The 5,674-nt window shown below is 42.8% G+C and overlaps 1 non-coding gene across 1 annotated transcript; it reads right to left on the reverse strand.

Annotated features, from left to right (window-relative positions):
* Positions 1-604: 604 nt before the first annotated feature.
* On the reverse strand, positions 605-709 carry LOC145956653 (small nucleolar RNA R71). Its single transcript, XR_014432892.1, has one exon. It is a non-coding gene; the product is annotated as a small nucleolar RNA R71 (small nucleolar RNA).
* Positions 710-5,674: the final 4,965 nt, after the last annotated feature.

The raw sequence follows: 5,674 nt of genomic DNA on the forward strand, positions 1-5,674 counted from the left end.
GCATTAGTTTTGTTGTTTTCTAAGTTTTCATAAAAATCCCCCTTTGTTCACTATTACTATAGTGGTGCATGTAGTGTATGACTAGGAACAATCCACACACTTTGCATCCATTTGATCCTGAAATAGATAGAACATACCATAGATTAGTTAGAGATATAGTCTCACCTGAGAGTGATACCCATAGTGTGAGTGTAGCATCTGAAGTTGACTCAACTGAAAACATGGCTGACCAACCTGGACCTCGAGAGAGAACACTTAGGGAAATGGCTGCACCTGATTTTACTTATGAGAGTTTATGCATTCAATACCCTGAGGAAGATGTTCCTTTTGTGCTTAAAACTGGACTAATCCATTTGCTGCCTAAGTTTCATGGTCGTGCAGGTGAAGACCCACATAAGCATCTCAAGGAGTTCCACATTGTTTGTTCCACCATGAGGCCACCTAATGTCCCTGAAGATCACATCTATCTGAAAGCATTCCCTTTTTCATTAGAGGATCTTGCTAAGGACTGGTTGTACTATCTGGCTCCTGGTTCAATAACAGGCTGGGATGACTTGAAGAGAGTATTCCTCGAAAAATTCTTCCCTGCATCCAGGACCACTGCAATCCGGAAGGATATATCTGGAATTAGACAACTCATTGGGGAGAGCTTATATGAGTACTGGGAAAGATTCAAGAGGTTGTGTGCTAGCTGCCCTCACCATCAAATTTCTGAGCAGCTATTATTACAGTATTTCTATGAGGGGTTGAACATGATGGATAGAAGCATGATTGATGCAGCTAGTGGAGGAGCCTTAGGAGATATGACACCTGCTTCTGCTAGAGGGTTGATTGAAAAAATGGCGTCTAACTCACAACAATTCAATATGAGGAGTGATTCCATAGTTGTGAGGGGTGTGCATGATATGGTAGCCCCAGATTCCACTGAACACAAAAAGTTGGAGAGTAAGATTGATGCTCTCACCACCTTGGTCTCACAACTGGCTACAAATCAAAAGTCAGGTCCACCACCAGCAAAGGTATGTGGAATTTGCACTTCAATTAATCATCCAACTGATGCTTGTCCCTCCTTGCAAGACTCTTCTATAGGTCCTGATGCCCCACAAGCCTATGCTGCAAATATCTACAATAACAGACCAACACAGCAACAACAACAGCAAAGTTATGACCTCTCCAGCAATAGGTACAATCCAGGTTGGAGAAATCATCCTAATCTCAGATGGTCTAACCAGCAGCAACAACAACAACAACCATCACCTCCCTTCCAAAACAATGCTGGTCCTAGCAGATATGTGCCTCCTCCTATCCTACAGCAGCAACAGAGACAACATGAAGCTCCTGCACCACCAGCTCCTCAACCATCTACTTCTGAACCTACATTGGAGGAGTTAGTGAGGCAGATGACTCTTCAAAACATGCAGTTCCAACAAGAGACCAGAGCTTCCATTCAAAGTTTGACAAACCAAATGGGGCAGATGGCCACTCAACTCAATCAAGCACAGTCCCAAAATTCAGACAAGCTACCTTCACAAACTGTGCAAAATCCGAAGAATGTAAGTGCCATCACCTTGAGGTCTGGCAAACAAATTGACATCCTAACACCACCTACAGTTGTTGTACCTCCACCTGAGCCTTCACTTGAGAAAGAGAGCCATGCAGGTAGTAGTAAAAATTTTCATGCAGGTGGACCTTCTTCTAGTGCATGCACTGATAATCTATATCAAGCTCCTGTTCCTCTTCCATTTCCGCCAAAATCAATTCCAAGCAAAAAGATGGAAGAGATGGATAAAGAAATATTGGAGACCTTCAGGAAGGTGGAGGTGAACATACCTTTGCTGGATGCCATCAAGCAAATTCCCAGATATGCTAAGTTTCTGAAGGAGTTGTGCACTCATAAGAGGAAGCTAAAGGGCAATGAGCGAATCAGCATGGGCAGGAATGTCTCAGCACTCATAGGTAAATCTGTTCCACACATTCCTGAGAAGTGTAAGGATCCAGGTACATTTTGTGTACCTTGCATTATTGGTAACAATAAGTTTGAAAATGCCATGCTTGATTTAGGTGCTTCAATTAATGTCATGCCTCTGTCTATTTTCAATTCTTTGTCTCTTGGTACTTTGCAACCTACGGGTGTGGTCATCCAATTGGCCAATAGGAGTGTTGCCCACCCTACAGGTTTAATAGAGGATGTCTTAGTTCGGGTTGGTGAACTAATTTTTCCTGCTGATTTTTATGTGCTTGATATGGAAGATGGATTTTCCCATGGTTCTGCCCCAATCATTTTAGGTAGACCATTTTTAAAAACAGCCCGGACTAAGATTGATGTTTATGCTGGCACCTTGTCTATGGAATTTGGTGATATTGCTGTTCATTTTAATATATTGGATGCCATGAAATTTCCTTCTGAAGCTCATTCTGTTTTTCGTGCTGAATTGATTGATGATCTAGTTGATGAGCACTTTTATGGTTTAGATTCTCCTCATGCTAAGAAGCATTCATTTTCATCTGATTGGTATAACTATCTTCCATGTATTGAGTCTGAATCTGAATGTCAATCTGAATATCAATCTGAATGTGATTATGAGGCATCTGAACTTGATACTTTGGGTGTTGTACCTCTTGGTCTTGATTTTATACAGTCAGAATGCACTAACCATGTTTCAGGAAGTACACGTGAGTCTGACTTGCAGGTTGAGGTACATGCTGTGGAACCCTTAGTTCCTTCCACTGTTCAGCCAGCACCCATTCCAGAATTAAAGCCTCTACCAGAAAACCTCAAGTATGCCTACTTGGAGGATGATGAGAAGTTTCCAGTTATCATTTCCACCTCCCTTGATGTTGTTCAAGAGGAGAAACTGTTGCACGTTCTGAAAAAGCATAAGAAAGCCATCGGTTGGACCCTGGCGGACATCCCTGGTATCAGCCCATCCACTTGCATGCATAGGATACTCTTAGAGGATGGAGCTAAACCAGTCAGACAACCCCAGAGGCGACTCAACCCTGTCATTTTGGATGTAGTGAAGAAGGAGGTGACCAAGCTTCTTCAAGCTGGGATCATTTATCCTATATCAGATAGTCAGTGGGTGAGTCCGGTCCAGGTTGTCCCCAAGAAGACAGGTCTCACTGTTGTTAAGAATGAGAAGGATGAGCTCATACCCACCAGAGTCCAAAATAGTTGGAGGGTTTGCATCGACTACCGGAGGCTGAATCAAGCAACTAGGAAGGATCACTTTCCTCTGCCCTTCATTGATCAGATGCTTGAGCGTCTGGCAGGTAAATCTCACTACTGTTTTCTTGATGGTTTCTCTGGTTATTTTCAGATTCATATTGCTCCCGAGGATCAGGAGAAGACCACATTCACCTGCCCTTTTGGCACTTTTGCTTATAGAAGGATGCCTTTTGGCCTATGCAATGCCCCTGGCACATTCCAGCGGTGCATGCTCAGTATTTTTAGTGATTTTTTAGAAAATTGCATAGAGGTGTTTATGGATGATTTTACTGTTTATGGATCCTCTTTTGATGCATGTTTGGATAGTTTGGATAGAGTTCTGAATAGATGCATTGAGACTAACCTTGTTCTTAATTTTGAGAAATGTCATTTCATGGTTGAGCAGGGTATAGTTTTAGGGCATATTATTTCTAGTAAGGGCATAGAAGTAGATCCTGCAAAAGTTTCTGTTATTTCACAGTTGCCTTACCCCTCTTGCGTGCGAGAGGTTCGATCTTTTCTTGGCCATGCAGGTTTCTATAGGCGATTTGTCAAAGAATTCAGCAAGAAGGCCCTTCCACTATCCAATCTACTATAAAAAGATGTTGATTTTGTTTTTGATGACAGGTGTAAGCAGGCTTTTGACTACCTCAAGGAAGCACTCACCACCACTCCAATCATTCAGGCACCTGATTGGACAGTCCCATTTGAGCTGATGTGTGATGCATCTAATTATGCATTGGGGGCTGTCCTGGCACAAAGAGTTGACAAGTTGCCCAGAGTGATATATTATGCTTCCCGGACTTTGGACGCTGCTCAAGCAAACTACACTACCACAGAGAAAGAGCTTCTGGCCATTGTTTTTGCTCTTGATAAATTTAGATCTTATTTGCTTGGTTCTCGTGTTATTGTTTATACTGACCATGCAGCTCTGAAGTACCTGTTGAAAAAGGCTGACTCAAAGCCTAGGCTGATCAGATGGATGCTCTGGCTTCAAGAGTTTGACTTGGACATCCGTGACAGGAGCGGAGCACAAAACATGGTGGCAGACCATCTCAGCAGGATTGAGAGAGCTGAGAATAGTGCTGAAATCTTACCCATCCAGGATAATTTTCCTGATGAAAATTTGTTAACTATTTCTTCTATTTCTTCTTCTACCACCCCTTGGTTTGCAAACATTGTTAATTTTTTAGTTGCTTCTATTTTTCCTCCCTTAGCATCACGAGCTCAAATTGATAAAATTAAGAGTGATGCTAAGCATTATATTTGGGATGACCCCTATTTGTGGAAGTTGTGTAGTGACCAGGTCATTAGGAGATGCATACCAGATCATGAGATTGATTCGGTCCTGCAATTTTGTCACTCTTCTGCACCAGGTGGCCATCTAGGCATTCAGAGGACAGCTCGCAAGGTGCTTGATTGTGGTTTTTACTGGCCCACCATCTTCAAGGATGCGTGGAAGATTTGCAGCACTTGTGAGCAGTGTCAGAGAGCAGGAGGAGCCCTTTCTTTGAGACAGCAGATGCCTCAGCAACCCATGTTATTCTGTGAGGTGTTTGATGTCTGGGGTATAGATTTCATGGGTCCTTTTCCTGTCTCTTATGGTTTTTCATATATTCTCCTAGCTGTTGATTATGTTTCAAAATGGGTGGAAGCCAAAGCCACCAGAACTAATGATGCTCGGGTTGTTGTGGATTTTGTCAGATCTAACATATTTTGCAGGTTTGGAGTACCCAGAGCCATTGTTAGTGATCAAGGAACCCATTTTTGCAACAGATCTATGCAGGCTTTGCTCAAGAAGTATGGGGTAGTTCACAGAATTTCCACACCTTACCACCCCCAAACTAATGGGCAAGCTGAGATTTCAAATAGGGAGATCAAGAGAATCTTAGAGAAGATTGTACAGCCCAACAGAAAAGATTGGAGTAACAGGTTGGATGATGCTCTTTGGGCACATAGGACTGCCTACAAAGCACCTATAGGGATGTCTCCTTATCGGGTTGTCTTTGGCAAGGCATGTCATTTACCTGTTGAGATTGAGCATCGGGCCTACTGGGCTGTGAAGACCTGCAACTTCTCCATTGATCAGGCTGGTGAGGAAAGAAAGTTGCAACTGAGTGAGCTGGATGAGATCCGCCTGGAAGCCTATGAGAACTCTAAGTTCTACAAGGAGAAAACCAAGAAGTTCCATGATAGTTTGATAGCTAGAAAGGACTTCACGGTTGGGCAGAAAGTTTTACTGTATAATTCAAGGCTTGGTCTCATAGGTGGTAAGTTGCGTTCTAAGTGGATTGGACCTTTTGTTGTTACTAATGTTTTTCCTTATGGTACAGTTGAGATCAAAAGTGAATCCACAGACAAGAGCTTCAAAGTTAACGGGCACCGTCTGAAACCTTTCCTCAGCAATCCTTCCCTGTTGAATGCAGTTGTAGAGGAGATGTCTCTGCTCGACCCCACTTCTCTTCC

Source organism: Cajanus cajan, chromosome 3, assembly GCF_000230855.2.
Source record: "Cajanus cajan strain Asha chromosome 3, NIPB_CcT2T_4, whole genome shotgun sequence".
Taxonomy (NCBI): domain Eukaryota; kingdom Viridiplantae; phylum Streptophyta; class Magnoliopsida; order Fabales; family Fabaceae; genus Cajanus; species Cajanus cajan.